This window comes from Pseudophryne corroboree, unplaced genomic scaffold (genome assembly GCF_028390025.1).
Source record: "Pseudophryne corroboree isolate aPseCor3 unplaced genomic scaffold, aPseCor3.hap2 scaffold_533, whole genome shotgun sequence".
In the NCBI taxonomy this organism is placed as follows: Eukaryota; Metazoa; Chordata; class Amphibia; order Anura; family Myobatrachidae; genus Pseudophryne; species Pseudophryne corroboree.
Window position 1 is genome coordinate 246,844 of NW_026970134.1, and position 16,262 is coordinate 263,105.

The 16,262-nt window shown below is 34.7% G+C and overlaps 6 non-coding genes across 6 annotated transcripts; all 6 read right to left on the minus strand.

Moving 5' to 3' along the window:
- Positions 1 to 5,350: 5,350 nt before the first annotated feature.
- Positions 5,351 to 5,424, minus strand: TRNAN-AUU (transfer RNA asparagine (anticodon AUU)). The gene has a single exon. It is a non-coding gene; the product is annotated as a tRNA-Asn (tRNA).
- Positions 5,425 to 6,518: 1,094 nt separating this feature from the next.
- Positions 6,519 to 6,592, minus strand: TRNAN-AUU (transfer RNA asparagine (anticodon AUU)). Its single transcript has one exon. It is a non-coding gene; the product is annotated as a tRNA-Asn (tRNA).
- Positions 6,593 to 8,854: 2,262 nt separating this feature from the next.
- Positions 8,855 to 8,928, minus strand: TRNAN-AUU (transfer RNA asparagine (anticodon AUU)). Its single transcript has one exon. It is a non-coding gene; the product is annotated as a tRNA-Asn (tRNA).
- Positions 8,929 to 10,020: 1,092 nt separating this feature from the next.
- TRNAN-AUU (transfer RNA asparagine (anticodon AUU)) lies at positions 10,021 to 10,094 on the minus strand. Its single transcript has one exon. It is a non-coding gene; the product is annotated as a tRNA-Asn (tRNA).
- Positions 10,095 to 13,520: 3,426 nt separating this feature from the next.
- TRNAN-AUU (transfer RNA asparagine (anticodon AUU)) lies at positions 13,521 to 13,594 on the minus strand. The gene has a single exon. It is a non-coding gene; the product is annotated as a tRNA-Asn (tRNA).
- Positions 13,595 to 15,852: 2,258 nt separating this feature from the next.
- Positions 15,853 to 15,926, minus strand: TRNAN-AUU (transfer RNA asparagine (anticodon AUU)). Its single transcript has one exon. It is a non-coding gene; the product is annotated as a tRNA-Asn (tRNA).
- Between the last annotated feature and the right edge of the window lie 336 nt (positions 15,927 to 16,262).

The following is a 16,262-nucleotide window of genomic DNA, read 5'->3' on the forward strand; positions in this document are numbered from 1 at the left end:
TTAAAATGGTAATTGACAAAAACAAACTACATTGTCACCAGAAGAGCAATACAAAATGTACAAGTGATATATTAAAATCATCTTTCCAGCTTGAATTTCAATGATGCATTGGGTCAATAATTTTGTGAGAAACATCTTCACCCTTAAATAAAGATTTTCTTAATTCCTTACCTGTGTGCTAATTAGATATCACCTTGTTTTCACATTAAACAGACTTCCACATGAGAAAGCAGCAAGGATGCAGTGGCGTTAATGTTTCCTGGTGTCAACCTGTATTATTTCAGTAGACATTGAAATGAGGATACATCTTGCTGCCTTTCCAATGAAGCAAGTTTAATTTAGTAATAGGTGAAAAACCATCCCTACAAAGGTGTTAATCAGAGACTTGGCTTTGTGGACACTTTTCAGAGAACAAATTTGTTAGCATAAAAATAAAGCCAGAAAATGAAGAGCTGTTTAATCACGCAATTTGATTTTTTTGCCAGCATATTTCTTTTTCTCTGCAACCCACTGCTAAATTGTGCTTCCTAGATGTTTTTATAAAATCACTGAATCAAATCTAACTCTGATTACATCAGAGAAGGCCAGGTACCCTACACCATAACAGGGGGTATGAAATTTGACTTGTCTACTTAAAGATCACCAAAATCTGATAACAAGGTCAATTACGTCCCTGGGTGGGATTGAACCACCAACCTTTTGGTTAATAGCCGTACACACTAACTGATTGCGCCACAGAGACACTTTGCTAAAAGTACATACTGACAAATGCTAATAAGCATTCATCTAAAACGTTTCCTAGAAAAACTTAAAAAAGTCAATAATCTGGAGAGTTTTTGTAAGATGTTTCTTCTATCAACCAACGAAGAAACACATTGGTACTTTCCCATGATGAGTGAGTGCTTCAGGATCTCTTGCACTTACATGTGCAGCAGAGTACTGCAATGGAAGCATGCTGGGCCCATAACCCAGAGGTAGGCAGATTGAAACTATTCTCTGCTATATGCATTTTTTTGTTTGTTAATTAAAGTAATCCAAAACTGGGATTGATATTTTGTCTCTTTTATTTTTACTTAAAGTACAATAACTTTTACCATTTTAATTTGTTTTAATAGTATATTGACAGTATTGTTTTCTTTCAAAAATCCACTTAATTTTCTTTACCCTATTATTAAAATGGTAATTGACAAAAACAAACTACATTGTCACCAGAAGAGCAATACAAAATGTACAAGTGATATATTAAAATCATCTTTCCAGCTTGAATTTCAATGATGCATTGGGGCAACGATTTTGTGAGAAACATCTTCACCCTTAAATAAAGATTTTCTCAATTCCTTACCTGTGTGCTAATTAGATATCACCTTGTTTTCACATTAAACAGACTTCCACATGAGAAAGCAGCAAGGATGCAGTGGCGTTAATGTTTCCTGGTGTCAACCTGTATTATTTCAGTAGACATTGAAATGAGGATGCATCTTGCTGCCTTTCCAATTAAGCAAGTTTAATTTAGTAATAGGTGAAAAACCATCCTTACAAAGGTGTTAATCAGAGACTTGGCTTTGTGGACACTTTTCAGAGAACAAATTTGTTAGCATAAAAATAAAGCCAGAAAATGAAGAGCTGTTTAATCACGCAATTTGATTTTTTTGCCAGCATATTTCTTTTTCTCTGCAACCCACTGCTAAATTGTGCTTCCTAGATGTTTTTATAAAATCACTGAATCAAATCTAACTCTGATTACATCAGAGAAGGCCAGGTACCCTACACCATAACAGGGGGTTTGAAATTTTGACTTGTCTACTTAAAGATCACCAAAATCTGATAACAAGGTCTATTAGGTCCCTGGGTGGGATTGAACCACCAACCTTATGGTTAATAGCCGTACATACTAACTGATTGCGCCACAGAGACACTTTGCGAAAGTCCATACTGACAAAGGCTAATAAGCATTCATCTAAAACGTTTCCTAGAAAAACTTTAAAAAGTCAATAATCTGGAGAGTTTTTGTAAGATGTTTCTTCCATCAACCAACGAAGAAACACATTGGTACTTTCCCATGATGAGTGAGTGCTTCAGGATCTCTTGCACTTACATGTGCAGCAGAGTACTGCAATGGAAGCATGCTGGGCCCATAACCCAGAGGTAGGCAGATTGAAACTATCCTCTGCTATATGCATTTTTTTTTGTTAATTAAAGTAATCCAAAACTGGGATTGATATTTTGTCTCTTTTATTTTTACTTAAAGTACAATAACTTTTACCATTTTAATTTGTTTTAATAGTATATTGACAGTATTGTTTTCTTTCAAAAATCCACTTCATTTTCTTTACCCTATTATTAAAATGGTAATTGACAAAAACAAACTACATTGTCACCAGAAGAGCAATACAAAATGTACAAGTGATATATTAAAATCATCTTTCCAGCTTGAATTTCAATGATGCATTGGGGCAACGATTTTGTGAGAAACATCTTCACCCTTAAATAAAGATTTTCTTAATTCCTTACCTGTGTGCTAATAAGATATCACCTTGTTTTCACATTAAACAGACTTCCACATGAGAAAGCAGCAAGGATGCAGTGGCGTTAATGTTTCCTGGTGTCAACCTGTATTATTTCAGTAGACATTGAAATGAGGATACATCTTGCTGCCTTTCCAATGAAGCAAGTTTAATTTAGTAATAGGTGAAAAACCATCCCTACAAAGGTGTTAATCAGAGACTTGGCTTTGTGGACACTTTTCAGAGAACAAATTTGTTAGCATAAAAATAAAGCCAGAAAATGAAGAGCTGTTTAATCACGCAATTTGGTTTTTTTGCCAGCATATTTCTTTTTCTCTGCAACCCACTGCTAAATTGTGCTTCCTAGATGTTTTTATAAAATCACTGAATCAAATCTAACTCTGATTACATCAGAGAAGGCCAGGTACCCTACACCATAACAGGGGGTATGAAATTTGACTTGTCTACTTAAAGATCACCAAAATCTGATAACAATGTCAATTACGTCCCTGGGTGGGATTGAACCACCAACCTTTTGGTTAATAGCCGTACACACTAACTGATTGCGCCACAGAGACACTTTGCTAAAAGTACATACTGACAAATGCTAATAAGCATTCATCTAAAACGTTTCCTAGAAAAACTTAAAAAAGTCAATAATCTGGAGAGTTTTTGTAAGATGTTTCTTCTATCAACCAACGAAGAAACACATTGGTACTTTCCCATGATGAGTGAGTGCTTCAGGATCTCTTGAACTTACATGTGCAGCAGAGTACTGCAATGGAAGCATGCTGGGCCCATAACCCAGAGGTAGGCAGATTGAAACTATCCTCTGCTATATGCATTTTTTTTTTTGTTAATTAAAGTAATCCAAAACTGGGATTGATATTTTGTCTCTTTTATTTTTACTTAAAGTACTATAACTTTTACCATTTTAATTTGTTTTAATAGTATATTGACAGTATTGTTTTCTTTCAAAAATCCACTTCATTTTCTTTACCCTATTATTAAAATGGTAATTGACAAAAACAAACTACATTGTCACCAGAAGAGCAATACAAAATGTACAAGTGATATATTAAAATCATCTTTCCAGCTTGAATTTCAATGATGCATTGGGGCAACGATTTTGTGAGAAACATCTTCACCCTTAAATAAAGATTTTCTTAATTCCTTACCTGTGTGCTAATTAGATATCACCTTGTTTTCACATTAAACAGACTTCCACATTAGAAAGCAGCAAAGATGCAGTGGCGTTAATGTTTCCTGGTGTCAACCTGTATTATTTCAGTAGACATTGAAATGAGGATACATCTTGCTGCCTTTCCAATGAAGCAAGTTTAATTTAGTAATAGGTGAAAAACCATCCCTACAAAGGTGTTAATCAGAGACTTGGCTTTGTGGACACTTTTCAGAGAACAAATTTGTTAGCATAAAAATAAAGCCAGAAAATGAAGAGCTGTTTAATCACGCAATTTGGTTTTTTTGCCAGCATATTTATTTTTCTCTGCAACCCACTGCTAAATTGTGCTTCCTAGATGTTTTTATAAAATCACTGAATCAAATCTAACTCTGATTACATCAGAGAAGGCCAGGTACCCTACACCATAACAGGGGGTATGAAATTTGACTTGTCTACTTAAAGATCACCAAAATCTGATAACAAGGTCAATTACGTCCCTGGGTGGGATTGAACCACCAACCTTTTGGTTAATAGCCGTACACACTAACTGATTGCGCCACAGAGACACTTTGCTAAAAGTACATACTGACAAATGCTAATAAGCATTCATCTAAAACGTTTCCTAGAAAAACTTAAAAAAGTCAATAATCTGGAGAGTTTTTGTAAGATGTTTCTTCCATCAACCAACGAAGAAACACATTGGTACTTTCCCATGATGAGTGAGTGCTTCAGGATCTCTTGAACTTACATGTGCAGCAGAGTACTGCAATGGAAGCATGCTGGGCCCATAACCCAGAGGTAGGCAGATTGAAACTATCCTCTGCTATATGCATTTTTTTTTTGTTAATTAAAGTAATCCAAAACTGGGATTGATATTTTGTCTCTTTTATTTTTACTTAAAGTACTATAACTTTTACCATTTTAATTTGTTTTAATAGTATATTGACAGTATTGTTTTCTTTCAAAAATCCACTTCATTTTCTTTACCCTATTATTAAAATGGTAATTGACAAAAACAAACTACATTGTCACCAGAAGAGCAATACAAAATGTACAAGTGATATATTAAAATCATCTTTCCAGCTTGAATTTCAATGTTGCATTGGGTCAACAATTTTGTGAGAAACATCTTCACCCTTAAATAAAGATTTTCTTAATTCCTTACCTGTGTGCTAATTAGATATCACCTTGTTTTCACATTAAACAGACTTCCACATGAGAAAGCAGCAAGGATGCAGTGGCGTTAATGTTTCCTGGTGTCAACCTGTATTATTTCAGTAGACATTGAAATGAGGATACATCTTGCTGCCTTTCCAATGAAGCAAGTTTAATTTAGTAATAGGTGAAAAACCATCCCTACAAAGGTGTTAATCAGAGACTTGGCTTTGTGGACACTTTTCAGAGAACAAATTTGTTAGCATAAAAATAAAGCCAGAAAATGAAGAGCTGTTTAATCACTCGATTGGATTTTTCTGCCAGCATATTTTTTTTCTCTGCAACCCACTGCTAAATTGTGCTTCCTAGCTGTTTTTTATAAAATCACTGAATCAAATCTAACTCTGATTACATCAGAGAAGGCCATGTACCCTACACCATAAGAGGAGGTTTGAAATTTTGACTTGTCTACTTAAATATCACCAAAATCTGATCACAAGGTTAATTACGTCCCTGGGTGGGATTGAACCACCAACCTTTTGGTTAATAGCCAAACACACTAACCGATTGCGCCACAGAGACACTTTGCAAAAGTCCATACTGACAAAGGCTAATAAGCATTCATCTAAAACGTTTCCTAGAAAAACTTTAAAAAGTCAATAATCTGGAGAGTTTTTGTAAGATGTTTCTTCCATCAACCAACGAAGAAACACATTGGTACTTTCCCATGATGAGTGAGTGCTTCAGGATCTCTTGCACTTACATGTGCAGCAGAGTACTGCAATGGAAGCATGCTGGGCCCATAACCCAGAGGTAGGCAGATTGAAACTATCCTCTGCTATATGCATTTTTTTTTGTTAATTAAAGTAATCCAAAACTGGGATTGATATTTTGTCTCTTTTATTTTTACTTAAAGTACAATAACTTTTACCATTTTAATTTGTTTTAATAGTATATTGACAGTATTGTTTTCTTTCAAAAATCCACTTCATTTTCTTTACCCTATTATTAATATGGTAATTGACAAAAACAAACTACATTGTCACCAGAAGAGCAATACAAAATGTACAAGTGATATATTAAAATCATCTTTCCAGCTTGAATTTCAATGATGCATTGGGGCAACGATTTTGTGAGAAACATCTTCACCCTTAAATAAAGATTTTCTTAATTCCTTACCTGTGTGCTAATTAGATATCACCTTGTTTTCATATTAAACAGACTTCCACATGAGAAAGCAGCAAGGATGCAGTGGTGTTAATGTTTCCTGGTGTCAACTTGTATTATTTCAGTAGACATTGAAATGAGGATGCATCTTGCTGCCTTTCCAATGAAGCAAGTTTAATTTAGTAATAGGTGAAAAACCATCCTTACAAAGGTGTTAATCAGAGACTTGGCTTTGTGGACACTTTTCAGAGAACAAATTTGTTAGCATAAAAATAAAGCCAGAAAATAAAGAGCTGTTTAATCACTCAATTGGATTTTTCTGCCAGCATATTTTTTTTCTCTGCAACCCACTGCTAAATTGTGCTTCCTAGCTGTTTTTATAAAATCACTGAATCAAATCTAACTCTGATTACATCAGAGAAGGCCAGGTACCCTACACCATAACAGGGGGTTTGAAATTTTGACTTGTCTACTTAAAGATCACCAAAATCTGATCACAAGGTTAATTACGTCCCTGGGTGGGATTGAACCACCAACCTTTTGGTTAATAGCCAAACACACTAACCGATTGCGCCACAGAGACACTTTGCAAAAGTCCATACTGACAAAGGCTAATAAGCATTCATCTAAAACGTTTCCTAGAAAAAGTTTAAAAAGTCAATAATCTGGAGAGTTTTTGTAAGATGTTTCTTCCATCAACCAACGAAGAAACACATTGGTACTTTCCCATGATGAGTGAGTGCTTCAGGATCTCTTGCACTTACATGTGCAGCAGAGTACTGCAATGGAAGCATGCTGGGCCCATAACCCAGAGGTAGGCAGATTGAAACTATCCTCTGCTATATGCATTTTTTTTGTTAATTAAAGTAATCCAAAACTGGGATTGATATTTTGTCTCTTTTATTTTTACTTAAAGTACAATAACTTTTACCATTTTAATTTGTTTTAATAGTATATTGACAGTATTGTTTTCTTTCAAAAATCCACTTCATTTTCTTTACCCTATTATTAAAATGGTAATTGACAAAAACAAACTACATTGTCACCAGAAGAGCAATACAAAATGTACAAGTGATATATTAAAATCATCTTTCCAGCTTGAATTTCAATGATGCATTGGGTCAACAATTTTGTGAGAAACATCTTCACCCTTAAATAAAGATTTTCTTAATTCCTTACCTGTGTGCTAATTAGATATCACCTTGTTTTAACATTAAACAGACTTCCACATGAGAAAGCAGCAAGGATGCAGTGGCGTTAATGTTTCCTGGTGTCAACCTGTATTATTTCAGTAGACATTGAAATGAGGATACATCTTGCTGCCTTTCCAATGAAGCAAGTTTAATTTAGTAATAGGTGAAAAACCATCCCTACAAAGGTGTTAATCAGAGACTTGGCTTTGTGGACACTTTTCAGAGAACAAATTTGTTAGCATAAAAATAAAGCCAGAAAATGAAGAGCTGTTTAATCACGCAATTTGATTTTTTTGCCAGCATATTTCTTTTTCTCTGCAACCCACTGCTAAATTGTGCTTCCTAGATGTTTTTATAAAATCACTGAATCAAATCTAACTCTGATTACATCAGAGAAGGCCAGGTACCCTACACCATAACAGGGGGTATGAAATTTGACTTGTCTACTTAAAGATCACCAAAATCTGATAACAAGGTCAATTACGTCCCTGGGTGGGATTGAACCACCAACCTTTTGGTTAATAGCCGTACACACTAACTGATTGCGCCACAGAGACACTTTGCAAAAGTACATACTGACAAAGGCTAATAAGCATTCATCTAAAACGTTTCCTAGAAAAACTTAAAAAAGTCAATAATCTGGAGAGTTTTTGTAAGATGTTTCTTCCATCAACCAACGAAGAAACACATTGGTACTTTCCCATGATGAGTGAGTGCTTCAGGATCTCTTGAACTTACATGTGCAGCAGAGTACTGCAATGGAAGCATGCTGGGCCCATAACCCAGAGGTAGGCAGATTGAAACTATCCTCTGCTATATGCATTTTTTTTTGTTAATTAAAGTAATCCAAAACTGGGATTGATATTTTGTCTCTTTTATTTTTACTTAAAGTACTATAACTTTTACCATTTTAATTTGTTTTAATAGTATATTGACAGTATTGTTTTCTTTCAAAAATCCAATTCATTTTCTTTACCCTATTATTAAAATGGTAATTGACAAAAACAAACTACATTGTCACCAGAAGAGCAATACAAAATGTACAAGTGATATATTAAAATCATCTTTCCAGCTTGAATTTCAATGTTGCATTGGGTCAACAATTTTGTGAGAAACATCTTCACCCTTAAATAAAGATTTTCTTAATTCCTTACCTGTGTGCTAATTAGATATCACCTTGTTTTCACATTAAACAGACTTCCACATGAGAAAGCAGCAAGGATGCAGTGGCGTTAATGTTTCCTGGTGTCAACTTGTATTATTTCAGTAGACATTGAAATGAGGATGCATCTTGCTGCCTTTCCAATGAAGCAAGTTTAATTTAGTAATAGGTGAAAAACCATCCTTACAAAGGTGTTAATCAGAGACTTGGCTTTGTGGACACTTTTCAGAGAACAAATTTGTTAGCATAAAAATAAAGCCAGAAAATGAAGAGCTGTTTAATCACTCGATTGGATTTTTCTGCCAGCATATTTTTTTTCTCTGCAACCCACTGCTAAATTGTGCTTCCTAGCTGTTTTTTATAAAATCACTGAATCAAATCTAACTCTGATTACATCAGAGAAGGCCATGTACCCTACACCATAAGAGGAGGTTTGAAATTTTGACTTGTCTACTTAAATATCACCAAAATCTGATCACAAGGTTAATTACGTCCCTGGGTGGGATTGAACCACCAACCTTTTGGTTAATAGCCAAACACACTAACCGATTGCGCCACAGAGACACTTTGCAAAAGTCCATACTGACAAAGGCTAATAAGCATTCATCTAAAACGTTTCCTAGAAAAACTTTAAAAAGTCAATAATCTGGAGAGTTTTTGTAAGATGTTTCTTCCATCAACCAACGAAGAAACACATTGGTACTTTCCCATGATGAGTGAGTGCTTCAGGATCTCTTGCACTTACATGTGCAGCAGAGTACTGCAATGGAAGCATGCTGGGCCCATAACCCAGAGGTAGGCAGATTGAAACTATCCTCTGCTATATGAATTTTTTTGTTAATTAAAGTAATCCAAAACTGGGATTGATATTTTGTCTCTTTTATTTTTACTTAAAGTACAATAACTTTTACCATTTTAATTTGTTTTAATAGTATATTGACAGTATTGTTTTCTTTCAAAAATCCACTTCATTTTCTTTACCCTATTATTAATATGGTAATTGACAAAAACAAACTACATTGTCACCAGAAGAGCAATACAAAATGTACAAGTGATATATTAAAATCATCTTTCCAGCTTGAATTTCAATGATGCATTGGGGCAACGATTTTGTGAGAAACATCTTCACCCTTAAATAAAGATTTTCTTAATTCCTTACCTGTGTGCTAATTAGATATCACCTTGTTTTCATATTAAACAGACTTCCACATGAGAAAGCAGCAAGGATGCAGTGGCGTTAATGTTTCCTGGTGTCAACTTGTATTATTTCAGTAGACATTGAAATGAGGATGCATCTTGCTGCCTTTCCAATGAAGCAAGTTTAATTTAGTAATAGGTGAAAAACCATCCTTACAAAGGTGTTAATCAGAGACTTGGCTTTGTGGACACTTTTCAGAGAACAAATTTGTTAGCATAAAAATAAAGCCAGAAAATAAAGAGCTGTTTAATCACTCAATTGGATTTTTCTGCCAGCATATTTTTTTTCTCTGCAACCCACTGCTAAATTGTGCTTCCTAACTGTTTTTATAAAATCACTGAATCAAATCTAACTCTGATTACATCAGAGAAGGGCAGGTACCCTACACCATAACAGGGGGTTTGAAATTTTGACTTGTCTACTTAAAGATCACCAAAATCTGATCACAAGGTTAATTACGTCCCTGGGTGGGATTGAACCACCAACCTTTTGGTTAATAGCCAAACACACTAACCGATTGCGCCACAGAGACACTTTGCAAAAGTCCATACTGACAAAGGCTAATAAGCATTCATCTAAAACGTTTCCTAGAAAAAGTTTAAAAAGTCAATAATCTGGAGAGTTTTTGTAAGATGTTTCTTCCATCAACCAACGAAGAAACACATTGGTACTTTCCCATGATGAGTGAGTGCTTCAGGATCTCTTGCACTTACATGTGCAGCAGAGTACTGCAATGGAAGCATGCTGGGCCCATAACCCAGAGGTAGGCAGATTGAAACTATCCTCTGCTATATGCATTTTTTTTGTTAATTAAAGTAATCCAAAACTGGGATTGATATTTTGTCTCTTTTATTTTTACTTAAAGTACAATAACTTTTACCATTTTAATTTGTTTTAATAGTATATTGACAGTATTGTTTTCTTTCAAAAATCCACTTCATTTTCTTTACCCTATTATTAAAATGGTAATTGACAAAAACAAACTACATTGTCACCAGAAGAGCAATACAAAATGTACAAGTGATATATTAAAATCATCTTTCCAGCTTGAATTTCAATGATGCATTGGGTCAACAATTTTGTGAGAAACATCTTCACCCTTAAATAAAGATTTTCTTAATTCCTTACCTGTGTGCTAATTAGATATCACCTTGTTTTAACATTAAACAGACTTCCACATGAGAAAGCAGCAAGGATGCAGTGGCGTTAATGTTTCCTGGTGTCAACCTGTATTATTTCAGTAGACATTGAAATGAGGATACATCTTGCTGCCTTTCCAATGAAGCAAGTTTAATTTAGTAATAGGTGAAAAACCATCCCTACAAAGGTGTTAATCAGAGACTTGGCTTTGTGGACACTTTTCAGAGAACAAATTTGTTAGCATAAAAATAAAGCCAGAAAATGAAGAGCTGTTTAATCACGCAATTTGATTTTTTTGCCAGCATATTTCTTTTTCTCTGCAACCCACTGCTAAATTGTGCTTCCTAGATGTTTTTATAAAATCACTGAATCAAATCTGATTACATCAGAGAAGGCCAGGTACCCTACACCATAACAGGGGGTATGAAATTTGACTTGTCTACTTAAAGATCACCAAAATCTGATAACAAGGTCAATTACGTCCCTGGGTGGGATTGAACCACCAACCTTTTGGTTAATAGCCGTACACACTAACTGATTGCGCCACAGAGACACTTTGCAAAAGTACATACTGACAAAGGCTAATAAGCATTCATCTAAAACGTTTCCTAGAAAAACTTAAAAAAGTCAATAATCTGGAGAGTTTTTGTAAGATGTTTCTTCTATCAACCAACGAAGAAACACATTGGTACTTTCCCATGATGAGTGAGTGCTTCAGGATCTCTTGCACTTACATGTGCAGCAGAGTACAGCAATGGAAGCATGCTGGGCCCATAACCCAGAGGTAGGCAGATTGAAACTATCCTCTCCTATATGCATTTTTTTGTTTGTTAATTAAAGTAATCCAAAACTGGGATTGATATTTTGGCTCTTTTATTTTTACTTAAAGTACAATAACTTTTACCATTTTAATTTGTTTTAATAGTATATTGACAGTATTGTTTTCTTTCAAAAATCCACTTAATTTTCTTTACCCTATTATTAAAATGGTAATTGACAAAAACAAACTACATTGTCACCAGAAGAGCAATACAAAATGTACAAGTGATATATTAAAATCATCTTTCCAGCTTGAATTTCAATGATGCATTGGGGCAACGATTTTGTGAGAAACATCTTCACCCTTAAATAAAGATTTTCTTAATTCCTTACCTGTGTGCTAATTAGATATCACCTTGTTTTCACATTAAACAGACTTCCACATGAGAAAGCAGCAAGGATGCAGTGGCGTTAATGTTTCCTGGTGTCAACCTGTATTATTTCAGTAGACATTGAAATGAGGATGCATCTTGCTGCCTTTCCAATGAAGCAAGTTTAATTTAGTAATAGGTGAAAAACCATCCTTACAAAGGTGTTAATCAGAGACTTGGCTTTGTGGACACTTTTCAGAGAACAAATTTGTTAGCATAAAAATAAAGCCAGAAAATAAAGAGCTGTTTAATCACTCAATTGGATTTTTCTGCCAGCATATTTTTTTTCTCTGCAACCCACTGCTAAATTGTGCTTCCTAGCTGTTTTTATAAAATCACTGAATCAAATCTAACTCTGATTACATCAGAGAAGGCCAGGTACCCTACACCATAACAGGGGGTTTGAAATTTTGACTTGTCTACTTAAAGATCACCAAAATCTGATAACAAGGTCAATTAGGTCCCTGGGTGGGATTGAACCACCAACCTTTTGGTTAATAGCCGTACATACTAACTGATTGCGCCACAGAAACACCTTGCAAAAGTCCATACTGACAAAGGCTAATAAGCATTCATCTAAAACGTTTCCTAGAAAAACTTTAAAAAGTCAATAATCTGGAGAGTTTTTGTAAGATGTTTCTTCCATCAACCAACGAAGAAACACATTGGTACTTTCCCATGATGAGTGAGTGCTTCAGGATCTCTTGAACTTACATGTGCAGCAGAGTATTGCAATGGAAGCATGCTGGGCCCATAACCCAGAGGTAAGCAGATTGAAACTATCCTCTGCTATATGCATTTTTTTTTTGTTAATTAAAGTAATCCAAAACTGGGATTGATATTTTGTCTCTTTTATTTTTACTTAAAGTATAATAACTTTTACCATTTTAATTTGTTTTAATAGTATATTGACATTATTGTTTTCTTTCAAAAATCCACTTCATTTTCTTTACCCTATTATTAAAATGGTAATTGACAAAAACAAACTACATTGTCACCAGAAGAGCAATACAAAATGTACAAGTGATATATTAAAATCATCTTTCCTGCTTGAATTTCAATGATGCATTGGGTCAACAATTTTGTGAGAAACATCTTCACCCTTAAATAAAGATTTTCTTAATTCCTTACCTGTGTGCTAATTAGATATCACCTTGTTTTCATATTAAACAGACTTCCACATGAGAAAGCAGCAAGGATGCAGTGGCGTTAATGTTTCCTGGTGTCAACTTGTATTATTTCAGTAGACATTGAAATGAGGATGCATCTTGCTGCCTTTCCAATGAAGCAAGTTTAATTTAGTAATAGGTGAAAAACCATCCTTACAAAGGTGTTAATCAGAGACTTGGCTTTGTGGACACTTTTCAGAGAACAAATTTGTTAGCATAAAAATAAAGCCAGAAAATAAAGAGCTGTTTAATCACTCAATTGGATTTTTCTGCCAGCATATTTTTTTTCTCTGCAACCCACTGCTAAATTGTGCTTCCTAGCTGTTTTTATAAAATCACTGAATCAAATCTAACTCTGATTACATCAGAGAAGGCCAGGTACCCTACACCATAACAGGGGGTTTGAAATTTTGACTTGTCTACTTAAAGATCACCAAAATCTGATCACAAGGTTAATTACGTCCCTGGGTGGGATTGAACCACCAACCTTTTGGTTAATAGCCAAACACACTAACCGATTGCGCCACAGAGACACTTTGCAAAAGTCCATACTGACAAAGGCTAATAAGCATTCATCTAAAACGTTTCCTAGAAAAAGTTTAAAAAGTCAATAATCTGGAGAGTTTTTGTAAGATGTTTCTTCCATCAACCAACGAAGAAACACATTGGTACTTTCCCATGATGAGTGAGTGCTTCAGGATCTCTTGCACTTACATGTGCAGCAGAGTACTGCAATGGAAGCATGCTGGGCCCATAACCCAGAGGTAGGCAGATTGAAACTATCCTCTGCTATATGCATTTTTTTTGTTAATTAAAGTAATCCAAAACTGGGATTGATATTTTGTCTCTTTTATTTTTACTTAAAGTACAATAACTTTTACCATTTTAATTTGTTTTAATAGTATATTGACAGTATTGTTTTCTTTCAAAAATCCACTTCATTTTCTTTACCCTATTATTAAAATGGTAATTGACAAAAACAAACTACATTGTCACCAGAAGAGCAATACAAAATGTACAAGTGATATATTAAAATCATCTTTCCAGCTTGAATTTCAATGATGCATTGGGTCAATAATTTTGTGAGAAACATCTTCACCCTTAAAGATTTTCTTAATTCCTTACCTGTGTGCTAATTAGATATCACCTTGTTTTCACATTAAACAGACTTCCACATGAGAAAGCAGCAAGGATGCAGTGGCGTTAATGTTTCCTGGTGTCAACCTGTATTATTTCAGTAGACATTGAAATGAGGATACATCTTGCTGCCTTTCCAATGAAGCAAGTTTAATTTAGTAATAGGTGAAAAACCATCCCTACAAAGGTGTTAATCAGAGACTTGGCTTTGTGGACACTTTTCAGAGAACAAATTTGTTAGCATAAAAATAAAGCCAGAAAATGAAGAGCTGTTTAATCACGCAATTTGATTTTTTTGCCAGCATATTTCTTTTTCTCTGCAACCCACTGCTAAATTGTGCTTCCTAGATGTTTTTATAAAATCACTGAATCAAATCTAACTCTGATTACATCAGAGAAGGCCAGGTACCCTACACCATAACAGGGGGTATGAAATTTGACTTGTCTACTTAAAGATCACCAAAATCTGATAACAAGGTCAATTACGTCCCTGGGTGGGATTGAACCACCAACCTTTTGGTTAATAGCCGTACACACTAACTGATTGCGCCACAGAGACACTTTGCAAAAGTACATACTGACAAAGGCTAATAAGCATTCATCTAAAACGTTTCCTAGAAAAACTTAAAAAAGTCAATAATCTGGAGAGTTTTTGTAAGATGTTTCTTCCATCAACCAACGAAGAAACACATTGGTACTTTCTCATGATGAGTGAGTGCTTCAGGATCTCTTGAACTTACATGTGCAGCAGAGTACTGCAATGGAAGCATGCTGGGCCCATAACCCAGAGGTAGGCAGATTGAAACTATCCTCTGCTATATGCATTTTTTTTTGTTAATTAAAGTAATCCAAAACTGGGATTGATATTTTGTCTCTTTTATTTTTACTTAAAGTACTATAACTTTTACCATTTTAATTTGTTTTAATAGTATATTGACAGTATTGTTTTCTTTCAAAAATCCACTTCATTTTCTTTACCCTATTATTAAAATGGTAATTGACAAAAACAAACTACATTGTCACCAGAAGAGCAATACAAAATGTACAAGTGATATATTAAAATCATCTTTCCAGCTTGAATTTCAATGTTGCATTGGGTCAACAATTTTGTGAGAAACATCTTCACCCTTAAATAAAGATTTTCTTAATTCCTTACCTGTGTGCTAATTAGATATCACCTTGTTTTCACATTAAACAGACTTCCACATGAGAAAGCAGCAAGGATGCAGTGGCGTTAATGTTTCCTGGTGTCAACTTGTATTATTTCAGTAGACATTGAAATGAGGATGCATCTTGCTGCCTTTCCAATGAAGCAAGTTTAATTTAGTAATAGGTGAAAAACCATCCTTACAAAGGTGTTAATCAGAGACTTGGCTTTGTGGACACTTTTCAGAGAACAAATTTGTTAGCATAAAAATAAAGCCAGAAAATGAAGAGCTGTTTAATCACTCGATTGGATTTTTCTGCCAGCATATTTTTTTTCTCTGCAACCCACTGCTAAATTGTGCTTCCTAGCTGTTTTTTATAAAATCACTGAATCAAATCTAACTCTGATTACATCAGAGAAGGCCATGTACCCTACACCATAAGAGGAGGTTTGAAATTTTGACTTGTCTACTTAAATATCACCAAAATCTGATCACAAGGTTAATTACGTCCCTGGGTGGGATTGAACCACCAACCTTTTGGTTAATAGCCAAACACACTAACCGATTGCGCCACAGAGACACTTTGCAAAAGTCCATACTGACAAAGGCTAATAAGCATTCATCTAAAACGTTTCCTAGAAAAACTTAAAAAAGTCAATAATCTGGAGAGTTTTTGTAAGATGTTTCTTCCATCAACCAACGAAGAAACACATTGGTACTTTCCCATGATGAGTGAGTGCTTCAGGATCTCTTGCACTTACATGTGCAGCAGAGTACTGCAATGGAAGCATGCTGGGCCCATAACCCAGAGGTAGGCAGATTGAAACTATCCTCTGCTATATGCATTTTTTTTGTTAATTAAAGTAATCCAAAACTGGGATTGATATTTTGTCTCTTTTATTTTTACTTAAAGTAC